At 35.0% G+C, this 15,327-nt stretch overlaps 1 protein-coding gene across 2 annotated transcripts in view; it reads left to right on the forward strand.

Annotated features, from left to right (window-relative positions):
* The window catches only part of OLA1 (Obg like ATPase 1), a 175,989-nt gene that overhangs the window by 47,762 nt on the left and 112,900 nt on the right, over positions 1–15,327 (forward strand). The gene's annotated exons all lie outside the window — the stretch shown is intronic.

The following is a 15,327-nucleotide window of genomic DNA, read 5'->3' on the forward strand; positions in this document are numbered from 1 at the left end:
GTGAGCTCCTGCACCTGGCCTGAAATAGTGTTTTGACCTTGAAGACTCTCGGGGGTTCATGGACTATACTTTAAGAATTCCCTGCTTTAAGTTATTGGAAAATATCCAGACACCTATATTAGTCTTTATTAATCCACCCAGTTCCTTGTCTTTAACTTGGATTTCTTCAGTTTCTACTAGTGCAGGTAAATGACATTAATTTATAACTCAGTTTTACCATTTTTGCTTTGCAAGCATTGCATATAAAATTTCATTGCAAATATGCTGCTTTCGGCTACGTGATCATTTGAAAAGATTGAATAGATATTGTATGTCTAGAACTCTTGCTTACAAATTAATATTTGGCTACACTGTGTCAATAAATTGGTTGTTACACATATACTCTAGTATTAAACAGTTTTAATGTGAATTTGAGGTATTCCTTGCTTGTATTAATGTGACTGTAAGAGAAGTTTGGATCACATTTGCCTGTTCATTTTTTCTTCACTTTTTAGTAGCTTAATTTCATCCCTCTTCACCCTTTAAACTAGAGCAACTGTTACCCTTGAACTAGAACAGCTAAAATCGTTTAAGAGAAATAAGGATCCTTTGTGTATACGAATATTTAGGGGTAGGGAAGTGGGAAGAATCCTTCACAGTGTAATTCATTCCTAATCAAATTTTTCCCCTCTGGACATCATTGAAGTTGGGGGTGGGATAGTGAGTACCTATGTTTCAAACTTTTGAAGTTTAATTTCATTCTGACTTGGGATTATTCTCATAAAAAAACAAAACAAAACAAAAAAACCCAGCAACATCAAAACAACATAGCTTCCAGCACTTTATTAACAGGTTAAATCCTTAGGTGGTGGTAGTAGTGGAGAATGCTAGTCATTCTGGATGCTGCCATCTGTTTCAGTTTTTGCCATCAGTGAGAAACTGCCTTTAACACTGCTAGTTAATTAGCCCTTTAGAGCTTTGGTGTTTGTTGTTTTGTTTAGCTTCTATGGGGAGGTTTTCTCCAGCACTGAATAACGGTAGCCAGATATCAACCTATTTATGCCTAAGTGTTCCATTATTGGAATGCTACGCTTGTGGGAGTTATTTATATCCTACTGTTCAAGGTCATCTCCACAGTCTGATTTTTCACACACACACACACACACACACACACACACCCCAACTTGCCACCTCCAGCATAAATGGATTAATAAGGACAAATGTTTAAAAATATTTGAAAATATTGTAACATAAGTTATTAACCCATAGAATACGCTGGCAACATATCACTACATTGGTAATATATTGATACATTGTCTTATGTAAACATTTTTAGCCCAGCATTAATTCTAGTTTATCTGATTCAGCTTCTTTTATAGGTTGAGAATATTATATTTCTCTGTTGAAGAGTTCTTTTAACTATTCAAAGATTAGAGCAGATATTCTGACAAGGCATATTATAAAAACATTGATTGTGAACATGTTAAAAGCTTCTCTTCAGTGTTTTCTTTTTATAAACCACCTGTTGTCTTATGTGCATAGCATATACATTTAAACAAAGTGCTCATCACTTGTCAACCATCAGTGGCAGCATAGAAATTACTTGTGGTACTTGCTTTGCAAGAAGTTCTTTTGTATTTGTGACATCAGCTTTGTTTTATACAATTAAAGTATTACACGCTAGAATAATCTAAATTACAGCCACCAAATGGTGATGTAGTTCTTCTTGCCTTGAACTGAACTTGTTTACTGAATGTGTGCAGCTATTGACTATTATTTAACATGACAGTTTCATAAAAATCTCTCCCTTATTTTGGTAGCAAATAAGAAGGTAGTTGTTTTATTAAAGGTATTTCTCAATTTCAAAATGTACTTTGAATAAATATTACATTAAGAGATAAAATGTAGAAAACCCCATGTGTGTGAAAATCCTTCAATTATACAATTTGATTTTCAAATGAAATTTAATACTCTTAATATGATACATTCATGATCACTTTAATAGAATTTTTCTAATTTTTAAATTCCCGGTTAAAAGCATCTTGCACTCATTTTAATTTATTTTCTTCTGTTAAAAAGGAACAAAATATAACTGATTAAAACTTCAGATTGATACTAGAATAAATATTTAGACTGTTAGATAACTTCTTTTATATCTGCCCAAGCATTAACTCTACACAGCACTCTAGATGCTTAGGGAACCATACCAATAGATTCTAAGTAATTGAGTTTTTCACCTTTGATGTTTTGTTAAATAATCCTGGTTATAATTTATTTAAGTAAGTTAACAGTGCTAGTATATTGGCATTATTTGAGTTGACAAGTATTTTCAGGTAATTATTTCAGTGAACATATTTTGGGACTAATGGAATAAAATTACTCATTTAAAGTAAGTTTATTATCTTGTACTTTGTAGAAAGCTTTAAGAATGTCACTGTTGTTTAAGAATAGGTAAAATGTATATTTAGTTTTTATTTTAATAACAGGTAAAAGATGTAGTATAAGGTTGTTTTCTAAGGTAGCCAGTGGTATGCCTCTGCAATACAATTGGCTTGCTAAACCTCAATAATAGTTTGCATACAGAAGCTCTACATGAATTTAGTTATTAAAAAGCAGGAAACTACTTAAAATAAGACCTTTTTGTTCTTTTTAGAAACAATCTAAATGGAAACTTTATATTTGCAGGAACAAGATTTGGCATTTCTTTTTCACTGCTTGGTTGCTTTGATGTGAATGGTATAATATAGTGGACATTAGTATATAAGAAAATGATTAAATGAGTCATAAGATGGAACATCTGCCTGAGAAGGCCTTTCAGACAGCATGAGTTATGTTGTTGAAGTCTCTAATCAGTGCATCTGTCCCTGAGACTTCAGTTGGTACAAGGATAGTTTTCTATTTTGGATTAGTTACTATATGAAGACAGCATATTAAAAAAAATTTTTTTTCATGCATGCAACTGGAAAATTTGTGCCTGTGATATCAGAATAAAAAAATTACAGCAGTGATATTTTTCGAGCATAGTAATAAATAAAGGATATCAATAAGTGTATAAATTTTAACTTTTACATGCCTTAAAATGGTTATTTATGGTAGGATTTTACATTATAGACTCATAAGTCTTAATGTCTTACCTGAGGAAATATTCTTACAAGTAATGGTATTACAACAGGAGAGAAATTCAGATGGAGGCTGAGGCACAGCAGGATGCAGATAGGCTATTTAACTGAAACTGCAGACCATATTGTGGGTCCCTTCCGATGTGGAATATTACCATAGTTTTAAAATTGCAGAGAGAGAGAGAATATGAATATGAATGTGTATGTTCGTACAGTATGTTGTATACAAGATAAAAACTCCTAACCAAAAGCACATTGTAGAATACCAGAGGATGATGACATAAGAGTTGTGGTGAATGTATGTATGTTTTATTCTTTATAATCAACAAGCCACAGGAGACAAATTCTTGTGATCATAGTTAATTTTCACAAAAGGGTGCAATCGAAAGAAGAAATTGGCTCTTCTTTGCTTCGAAAATTTATACTTAGCTGTTCAATTAAACTTTTTTACAAGAAAATAATGGTTGTAATTAAAGGAGAATATGGGGGTTTGAATAAGAATTGGGCACATGTTAATTTACATATTGGGATTTTTAAATCTTTGAAATATAGACCAGTCATCAAGAAATATTTTTATTTTAAAAAGGGTTTTAAAAAGTTGTGAGGCCCTCTAGTTTTTGCCTTAGGGTGTGGAGAGCTGGAAGGAGTGTCACTCCCACCCTCACAATGAAAAAGAGCCTGACTAACTTTAAAACGTAAGGCTATACAGTGCCTGTAGGGATGAAGGAGACAGGAACACACTCAACTTCGAGATCAGCCTGGGCAACACTAGTCAGCAGAACTCCAGTGAGAAGAGTTCAGCTAGAATTGGGACAGATTAGTGAAGGTTGAGTACAGGTCAGCAAGAATTGTGGTATCTGTGAAGGCAGCAGAAATTAGGGGATCTGGTACCCTTTTGTGTGCTCTTTCTTCACTAGTGGATGGGGTAAGAATCTCAGGAGATGGGAAATGGGAGAGTCCCCAAAAGTATGCATTGTGGCACACACCCTGGGGACAAGAACAGCGGTGACAGGTGGCTTCCCCCTTCTCTCCACTATATAACACTGTTCATCTGGGAACAGTGGAGTGGGAAGGAAGTAGTAAGCACAGCAAGCATTAGGGTCTTGATGAAATTCTGAAATTCATTGCAGTTGGGGAGAGGAAAGTGGGTGTGCATGTCTGTCTACTTTGTCAGGAATATGCTGGCCTGCAACTGTGGCTTAGGGCAGGAGGATAGATAACTGATACAGTTACACGCTCAAGACCCAGGCTGACATGTGACTAAGGCTGAGGCTTGCTCAGAACAGAGGATAGACCTGGGCCAACCGTTTCTCACCACCAAACTAACAGGCTTCTAATAATTATTAACAGCTGCTGGGTTAGGGACAGGAGAGGAAAAAAGAATAGACAGTAAGTAATTCCTGGTATAAAGCAAAGAGCTAAACTCAAAATAGAATAGACATTACTTAGATAAACTAAGCCCCATTGTAAAAACAAGATATTTCTACAGGAGTTTAAAGCCTTTAGTATACTGAAGGTAACAATAGTGCTAACTTCAAACCCAGCCCAGTTCCTAACTAGATAAACTCTAACCCTTCAGTAAAGCCCTAGGAGAAGAAAAGTCTTGCCCATTTTAGGCATAAAAACTATTTAGTTTCTACTGTTGCATCCAAGAGGATCAGCTTCCAACAAAACATGAGACATATAAAAAGGCAAGAAAAAACACACTCAGGGATAAAGCAATCATTGAAACTAGGCTTAGATGGCTGGGTATGGTGGATCACATGAGGTCAGGAGTTCGAGACCAGCCTGGCCAACACGGTGAAGCCTCATCTCTACTAAAACTACAAAAATTAGCTGGGCGTGGTGGTGGGTGCCTGTAAGCCCAGCTACTTGGGAGGCTGAAGCAGGAGAATCGCTTGAATCTGGGAGGCGGAGGTTGTGGTGAGCCAAGATCGCACCACTGCACTCCAGCCTAGGCAACAAAGTGAGACTCCGTATCAAAAAAAAAAAAAGAAAGAAAGAAAGAAAAGAAAAAGAAACTAGCCTTAGAAATGATATGGATGTTAGAATTAACTGACAGGGAATTTAAAATAACTACGATTAATATGTTAAAGATTCCAGCAGAAAACGTAGACGGATCAGATGGGTAATTTTAGCAGAGAGAGAAGGAAACAAATCAAATGGAGAAACTAAAAATGAGAAACATAGTGACAGATAAAGAATCCTTTCAATAGGCTCATTAGTAGAGTCCACACAACAGGTAAAGACTTGGTGAACTTTAAGATGAGTCAGTAGAAATTACTGAAATTGAAACACAAAGAGAAAAATGCTGAAAAGAGTATCTAAGCAGTGAGAAACCATCAAAAGGTCTAATGTACACATAATTGAAATCCAGAAGGTAAAGAGAGAAAGAATAGGGGTAAAAGAAATATTTTGGCTAGCACAGTGGCTCACACCTATAATATTACCCAGCACTTTGGGAGGCTGAGGCTAGCGGCTCACTTAAGGTCAATAGTTCAATACCTGTCTGGCCAACATGGTGAAATCATGGCTAGGAATTCATTGCCAGTAGACCTACTCTATAAGAAATGTTAAAGCAAGTTCTTCAGGCAGATGGAATAAATGAAGGAAAAAAATTGATATTTTATTGTTTATTGTTCTGAAACAAAAATCAACAAACTTTTTATATAAAGATTAGATAATAAATATTATAGGCTTTGAGGACCATACAGTTTTTGAAACTACTCAACTTTACAGTTGTAGTGTGAAATATGAATGAATGAATGAGCACATACCAAACATGAAGTGGTGTGTAGTTGAGTATCTCTAATCTCTAAAAATTCAAAATCTAAAGTGCCTCAAAATCTGAAGCTTTTTGAGGGCTGACATGATGCTCAAAGGAAATGCTTGTAGCAGCATTTCAGATTTTAGATTTTTAGATGATAGATGCTTAACTAGTAAGTATAATGCACATATTCCAAAATCTTAAAAAAAAAAAAATCTGAAATCTGAAACACTTCTAGTCTCAGGCATTTTGGATAAGGGATACTTGTAATATCATTTGAAGGTGGACTCAGGTTAATGAAAAATGTATATTGTAAACCTTTGGGTAACTACTGAAAGTTTTAAAATAGAGGCATAATAATAAATCTATAGAAGAGATAAAATTGAATTTAAAAAATCCGTAGCACAAGTCAGAGAAAGAGGAAGAGCGAAACAAAGAATTGCTTGAACAAGTAGAAAATTGCTAGCAAGATGGTTAGATTTTAGTCCAGCCATATTGATAATATGAAATGTGAATGATCTAAGTCAGGGATTGGCAAACTGCTGCTAACTAGTTTCATTGTTTGTACACATGTGCTGTGATAAAGAGAATTCCTGGACTTAAAGCTTATCTAGAATTCAGATAGTTGCAGACATGTACATGAGGGATGAATTTAGATAATGCAGGGTGTGACTCACCAGTTAACTGGTAATTTTATTTTTTTTCAAGAAGCAATTTTTGGTTGAGTGTGGTGGCTCATGCCTACAATCCCAGCACTGTGGGAAGCCAAGTTGAGAGGATTGCTTGAGGTCAGGAGTTTGAGACCAGCCTGGGCAACACAGTGAGACCCCATATGTACACAAATTTAAAAAGTAATAAATTAGCCGAGTATGGTGATGGGTGCCTCCAGTCCCACCTACTCAGTAGGCTGAGGCAGGGAGATCACTTCATCCCAGTAGTTTGAGACTGCAGTAAGCTGTGTTTGCACCTCTGCACTCCAGCCTGGGTGACAGAGCCAGAGTCGGGAACCTGTCTTCACAAAAGAGAAAAATAAAGAGTTTTCATTTTAGGGGAAAAAATTGACTTGGGTGAATGTGGGTAGAGATAAAAGGGGACATTGTGTTTTAGACTTTAGGAACACTTTTCTGAAATAAAGGAGAAAGTGTTATTGTAATCATACACTGAGGCTGTTCGTTCTTGTCAGTTTCTTGACATTGGATCAGGAATAATTTTTCTATATATACATACATTTTTAAGTATAAATTATATACTTATGTTGTACAACGTGATGCTTTTGTTATGTATACATCATGGATTGGCTAAATCAAGGTGTTTAACATATACATTACCTCACATACTTGTCAATTTTTTTGGTTGGGAGAACACTTGAAATCTACTCTTAGCAATTTTCAAGGATACAAATATAGTATTAACTATCCTCACTGTTATGTACAATAGAGCCCTTGAATGGATTCTTCTTGTCTAACTGAAATTTTATATCCTTTGACCCAGGGTTACTTTCTAATGTAAGAAGTTTTCAAAATTCATTTGTGAAACATAACCCATTTTTAGGTACACACCAGTTGTTCCTAGAGCTAAGGTATATATTTTTTTCCTTTGGAATACTGCTGAAAGTACTAAAATGGGAATGCTTCCACATTACTCTTTGATAATTACTAATGTGTGATTTATCAAAATCTGTTCTTAATATTGTGCTTGTAACTTTCATATAAATCGTTTGAAGCAGTACTCACTGCCTTTGAAGATAGAATTTCACATATTCAACATAGAAGAAACCCAGTATTGGGAAATAGATTTGTGTTTTTTAGTCCCAGCTTCATTCCTTACTAGTTTTGTACAAGGAGTAGTAACATTTAAGCTTTGTGGGTCTCAGTTTCCTCATATGTGATATGGAGATGATTTTCATATCCAGTTTACAGTGAGAATTGAGATATATGTCAAACATTAATTACTGAGAAATACTATACAAATTTAAATCCAAAAGTAATTGTTTTGAATATGTAATTATATATGTGGCACCAAAGTAAAACAGACATAAAGACATTAAAATATATATATTCTGAGAAGGCTTACTCCTTTTCTGTATCTACTATGTCCTCCCCACACACAACCACAGCATTTATTTTTACTAGTTCCTTATTTATTTTTCTGTAATTTCTTTTACAAATATAATATTGCAATTAAACATTTTTTTCTCTTTCCTAAATGAATAATAGCCGGCCATGTACACTGAAGTATCTTACTTTTGGCATTTACAATATCCTGGAGGGACCTCCATATTAGTGTAGAGTTACTGTTTTCATTTTTCTTCTTAGATGCATTTTATTTCATTTTATGGCTGTAACGTTCATTCAGATCATTCAGTATTGGTGGGTACTTGAGTGTTTTCCAGTTTTTTGTTGTTGTTGTCGTTTGCTCTGATTGTATTATAATGCCACAGGCCAAATTCATAATTTAGTATATATGTCATTTCGTATATATAGTGAATGGGAAATAGATTTACAAAAATTGGGCTATTGGGTCAAAGAGAAAACACATCGGTAATTGTGGTAGATAGTGCCAGGTTTCCCATTTAGGGGTTCTACCATTTTGTACTGCTACTGTCAGTGTATGCGAATGCTTGTTTCTCTATGACTTTGCCAGCAGAATATGTGTCAAACCTACACATTTTTGCACTTTGCTCGGAGAGAATTGGTATGTTGGTATAGTTTTACTTTGCGTTTCTCATGATGAGTGAGTGAGGTTGAACATCTTTTTATATTTAACAGCTATTTTTTAATGGATTGCCTGTTCATGTTGCTTGTCCCTTATTGTATTGTTCTTTCTTTCATTTCAAAATTTCTCAACAACTAAGACTTCTTTATAGATATCAGCCCAATGTTATGTGAGTTGCAGATATTTTTTCCAAGTTTTCATTTTACTTTAACTTTGTGATGTCTTATGTTATTCAATTTTTTTTTTTTTTAGTTTAATGGAGTTATCAGAAAGGTTTTCCTCAACCTATGGTTACAAAATAATTGACCTATATTTTCTTTCAGTACTCTTTTTGTTTCATTTTTTTCTTTGTAAATCTCTAATCCATTTACAGCTTATTTGCACTGAGACATAGATCCTACCTTTTTTTTTTTTTTTTTTTTTTGCAAACAGCTCTTTGGTTGGTGGATAATATTTTTTTAAGTCTATATTTATGTATTTGAATTGCTTTCATCATATGCTAGATTCCTATGAGTATTTGGGCTCATTTCAGATCTTCCTATTCTGTTTCATCAATCTGCCAATGTATTAATTTCCTAATGCCACACCTTTTGTATAATTAAGAATAGTAATACAAGGTGATATGTCTTATCTGAAGTGCTTGGGACCAAAAGTGTTTTGGATCTTGGATTTTTTCAGATTTTGGAACATTTGCATATACATAATGAGATGTCTTGGGTATGGGACTCAAGTATAAACATGAAATTTATTTTTCATATACACCTTATATGTATAGCCAAAAGTAATTTTATACAATATTTTTAAATAATTTTGTGCATGAAACAAAAGTTTGTATATGTCAAACAATCAGAAGGCAAAGGTGTCACTATCTCAACCACCCATGGGGACAATCTGCAGTTGTTTAACATCACCTTCCTTCCTGACTCTGAATTTATATGCTGCTGATAAGCAGCCATTGTCTTAAACTTACTTACATGTAAGTACTTAACAGTAACTATAACATATCATTAGTATGTGAAAAGATCATGTGTTCAGGGTAATTCATGCATCACCAGAGTACCCGTGTCAGCTGTTACACAATAACAACAACCAACAGCCGCAGGCTTTCAGTTTCTATCTATGATGCTGTGTTTTGATAAAAAGGTTACTGTATACTGTATTTTTTTTTTTTTAGGGGAAAGGAAATATTAGAGGCGTTTGAAGGTCCAGAAAGTGGATTTTCTAGGCATGAGGTGACATTCCGCTGGATGGCTTTTTAAAATGTTTGCTCCAGATCATCTGCCTCATTACAACATTTTTTTGTCTTAGCAACTTCTCTTTGATTTTATAAATTGACATTCCTTGTTCTGTAATGAACGCATGGTATTCTAGTCCTTCAGTAAGCCCATCACACGTTTTCACCATGTGGTCTATATGTACTTCTGCAGAATTAGTATCATCTCCATCATTGCTATTATGATGATCACCTGGATTCAGAACCATTTTCCATTTTACCATTGGTCAATGAATGAACAACTAGAGCCTCATTCGTGTGGTTAAAAACGTCTTTGATATCCGCTTCTTCCAATTGCTAACAGACCCTGAAGGTGTATATTTTGCATATATAAGGAGGTCAGGCATCATTTTTTCTCACTGGACATACAGAATCCTTCACAGTCACCACCGTGTTCATCATAATCACTCAACATAGTCACAGGACAGAGGTTGTGTCTTTAGTTACCATGTTCCAAGCATGAGCAACAGTATATATAGCATCCTTCATGCTAAATTCGTTTTGGAAACCTTCCATACTCATGCCTTTGTTCACTGCTGCTAGCATGCTGTTCAAGAAAGTGTTTTATATTTACTCTTAGTTGTTCTGAGGATATCCTGGTGACATGACTTAAAAAAGTCACATTGGAGGAAAGTACATGGCATAAACATTACTTTTGATGAGAATTTCAGCTGGAAGATGAGCAGAACAGTTTTGAAGGAATAACATCCAATCCAGCTTCCCTGCAGTGAGCATGAGCTACCAGTACAAAATATTTGTGAAACCAATTAGAAATGGCGTCTGTGGTGATTCATGCCTTTTTGTTAGCATAATGGACTGGCAAGAAGTTTACTCATTGAAAATAGGAAGGAGACAAGCTTTTGGCTCTCACAGCAAGTGCTCCTGGTGTATTAGCACATCCTAGCACAGGTATTCTGTTGTTGGCATCTTTAATTCCTTAGGAACTATCTCATTAACTGTAGTCAGTATCTTTCTAGGGTAACACCAAAACAGTAGTGATTTTTCTTCAGCAATATAGAGTTGTTCTGGCATCACATTTTTATCAGTGATGACCTTGGCAAATGTGTCAGTGAATTTTTCATTGATTTGTGATCAGCAGATGCTTTATCACCACAACATGTAAAAAATTGAATGCAGTGTCTTAAATTTCTACAACCAGCTGGTTGGATATTCACAATTCCCTTTAATTTTTGGTTCTTTATGTAGATCTTTGCTTGTTTTTTGATCATGTTATTAAGTGGCATGTGTTCACTGTGATACTGATGGATTCACTTTTTCAATACATGATCAAGATCTTCATTTTTAGCTTTATGTGATGTTTTTCTGTTTTTCATTAACTTCTGTTCGTCACTTTTGGTATAGAGTGTCAACAATTTATCCTTGTTTCTTCATGTGGTATATGGTGGAGATTGCAACACTGCGCTTCTCCTGCAGGATGTTTCACACTTACAACGCTGTCCAGTTTCTCCAGGTCTTTTTATGCTATAGATAAACACTTTCCTTTTTTTCTTATCACTGTTTCCTATAGGGGCTTCTGCAAGCCTTTTTTAAAAGATATTTTCAAGAATATTTTTCCACCACAGAGAAAAGAATGAGAAAAAAAACAAAACAAAACAAAACAGTGAGTAATGCACATAGGTCTTGGCCTTACATAGGGATATTGGTAGGGAACCTGCATGTTCATCCTGCACAACACATGCCATTTTACTACCCTTTGTGGATGTGCTTGCATGGGGGAATCTGGGTATGATTGGAAAAGATATGCCAGCTCAAGAGGACTAGGAGGGTCTTTTTTTTTTTTCTCTTGGTGATGCTGAATAAACCGCGTTGTATGCTTGTGTTTTGACTGAGCCGTCACAGAAATCAGTTTTGGAATTTTCCACCTGTGGCATCATGTCGGAGCTCATAAAGTTTCAGATATTGGAGCATTTTGGATTTCAGATTTTTGGATTATGGATGTTCAACCTGTATCTTGTCAAGCTTATTTCCTTTCATATTCAGAGTGTTTGGTCTTACTTGTTAATTTTTTCCATATAAACTTAAGAATCGGCTTTCTTCATCCTAGAAGTAGAAATCTTGTTGGAATTATTATTATGAAGACAATAAATTTATACACCAACTTACTTACATGTTTTGAATCTTCCCATCCAAAAACATGATATGTTCTTTTATTTGTTCAAGTCTGCTATTGGAGCATTTAGAAATGTGTTAAAGATCTCTCGTTAGTTTTGCACGTTTCTTGTAAAGTTTAGATGTCTTGTCTCTTTTCTTAGTTTGTATTATAATGTGGTATTCCTTTGTGCTATGTTTTCTAACTGCTGTTTATGAATGAAAAATACTTTATTTATTTATTTATTTATTTATTATTATTTTTTGAGACAGAGTCTTGCTTTGTTATCCAGCCTAGAGTGCAGTGGTGTGATCTCGGGTCACTGCAACCTCCACCTCCTGGGTTCAAGTGATTCTCCTGCCTCAGCCTCCCAAGTAGCTGGGACTACAGGCATACGCCACCATGCCTGGCTAATTTTTGTATTTTTAGTAGAAGCGAGGTTTTGCCATGTTGGCCAGACTGGTCTTGAACTCCTGACCTCAGGTGATCCACCTGCCTCAGCCTCCCAAAGTGCCGGGATTACAAGCATGAGCCACCGTGCCTGGCCTGAAAAATACTTTAAAAGATCAGTTTGTTTGCCTAATTCTTTATTAAGTACTGTAGGTATTACGTAAGGAAAATGTGAAAAATATTCTTTCTTCCATAGTGATTAATATATAGGTTGAATATATAAGGCTTATATGTTTGAAAATCTCAGATTTTTGAAATTCTCAGATTTATATTCGTATTTAAATTATGCATTTCAGACTGTCCTTGGGAATTAATGATAAGTCAGCATCAGTATAATTAAGTAATAAACTCAATGTAGCAAAAGCCTTCCTGGATAGGTAGGTTTTAAAGAAATACTTGAAAGATAGGTAAAATACAGATGAGAGGAAATTAGATACAGCATGTTCATTCAGTGCTGTGGAATACTATGCAGGCCGTAAAGTAAAAAGCTATCTGTGACACTAGAAATAGAAAAGTAGGTTATACATGAAGCATTCTGGTTTGTTTAACCAAAAAAAAGTTTCATAGGAAAAAAGTCTCAAAAAATAAGTATTCAGATGTTGACAATGTTTATTTATAGATTTCTAGATGATTTCTTCTTTTGCCTACCTATTTTAATGGTGATTACTAGTTGTTAACCATAATCCATGCCCTCCTTCTTCTTGGCACATGGCTGCTCATCGTTACTACATTTTTTTTTTTAACTACTTTTCCCAGTTTACCTTGAGAATGTGTGTTTGTGTTTTCTGCAATGGGTTATAAAAGGAATTGGTATGTGATACTTTTTGGCCTGAATCTCAAAACATTGTGCCTTTCCTAGAATTGCTCTTTTCCTTTTATGCTGTTTTAATTGGAAGTACTCAGACCATTCAGATGATGACAGTGCCTTAGAGAACAGCAAAGACATGACTTGGAAAGTACCTGAATCTGGAATGACTAGGAGGATCAGAGCTGCTCCACTAAGCTAGACCATTTATGTTAAGATTGAAATTAAAGAGAAATAAACTTTTCTGTTTGTTAAGCCACAGTATTTTGGAATCTCTTTACTTTCATAGCCTTATTTATCCTAGCTAATATACCTGTATTTTCTTGATATACTATATAAGTACATATTACTTTATAATTTTTTAAAAAAGCTATTTTTCAAACAACTTCAGAACATATTATGCATATGATGCATAGATTTGCTTTTCTTGGTCTGATTATCTCGCCCATTTTGTTGAAATAAATGTTTTATTTTGAAAGTGTTAGATTTACAGAGAAGTTTCACAGATAATACATAGAGGTCTCATACACACCTCACTCAGTTTTAGTTCCCTCTTATGTTATCATTTTACTGTGGTACATTTGTCAAAACTAAGGAACCAACATTGGTATATTATTTTTCATAACCTTGACATACTTGACTCTTCAGATATTTTGTAGACCATGCCTTACATTGGGCTTATCTGGTATCTTCCTTACGATTAGACTGGCCGTTGTGGGTTTTTGGAAAGAATATTATAAAGGTAAGGTACACTTCACATCGTATCCTGGAGTACATGATAACTATGTGCCATTAGTAATCCTCCTTGCTCGGTTAAGGAAATGTTTGTCAGGTTTCTCTACTGTGAAGTTACTATTTTTTCCTTTCCATATTTTTTTTGGAAGCAGGAGAAACTTAGGCCACTCTCAAAGCGGAGGAGGAAACACTCATTTTTAAATGCTAAATTTAATCCGATGGATGTCAGTCTTCATGTTCATCAGACCAACTTTGGTTACTTGAATTTTTATTAAAAACTTTCATCCTATGGACAGCTGAGCAGCCGGCATGTAATCAGGCTGGAATTTCCTTCTTAATTGCACAGAATATAGCCTGCTGGTTGAGAACGAGAAGAATAAATGAGATCAAAGAATATACCTATGTCCCAGCCCCAAAGCTCCATTTTTCCTATTGGTCATCTTGATTTAGAAATCAAAGCTAAATTCCTATCTTTGGAGAACTGAATATTTCTGATAGTATTAATGAGAAGAAGAGGTATTCAGTACCCTTATATTGAGTTCTACTTGAGGTCTGGACTCTGCAAGACCTCCTACATGAATCATCTAATTTAATCATAAGAGGAAAATACTACTGTTATCTACATTTTACAAATGAGGAAACTGAGACTTAGATTTTGACTTGCTTAACATTTTTTAACTGGTGAGTGGTAGCATCCAGATCAAAATCGTTGTTTGCTTGTTTTTGTCCTCTTACACATCACAGTACCACTAGTTCTACATCAATGAGAACAATCTAGTTATCAGAGGAGTATGGTATTAAGTAAAGGGAAAAGGTAGCTATTAGGTATACTGAACAGATAGCATGGAGAGATAAAGGCCATTAATGTCAAGTGGTGGATTCAGATTTTTCCAGCTAGAGTTTTCTCTTCCCCAATCTGGATCTTATACGCTCTGTTTTCCACCTGTTTCTCTGCCCTAGTGAATACATCCTGAAATATCTGAAGAAACCCATGAGAGACTGAACTCTTCTGGTCTTAGTTTGGCTCATCATTGCACAGCTGATGGCTGGATTATCAAGTCTGACTTTGCTATTGGCCAGTTCATTCTGAGCCAGTGGTCTAGTTTTTGCTAACTCTGAGTCTTGGTATGCCAACACATTGTAACTAATTCCTCCCTCAGAACTGCAATTGTTGTGATTTTTCTGGGAGTAAGTTGTGTGCAGATACAGTAGTTACATTAGCCAAGATTGAACTGTTTTTGTTTGTTTGTTTTTTGGCTGAAGTAGTGTCCCATTTTATTATAGAGGTGATGCTGGACTTTTTAAAAAAATGACATTTTTACAGATTGTTTGGAGCCACTTAAGGATGAAACTGTCTTTGACATTTTATTAGCT

Source organism: Saimiri boliviensis, chromosome 5 (genome assembly GCF_048565385.1).
Source record: "Saimiri boliviensis isolate mSaiBol1 chromosome 5, mSaiBol1.pri, whole genome shotgun sequence".
Taxonomy (NCBI): domain Eukaryota; kingdom Metazoa; phylum Chordata; class Mammalia; order Primates; family Cebidae; genus Saimiri; species Saimiri boliviensis.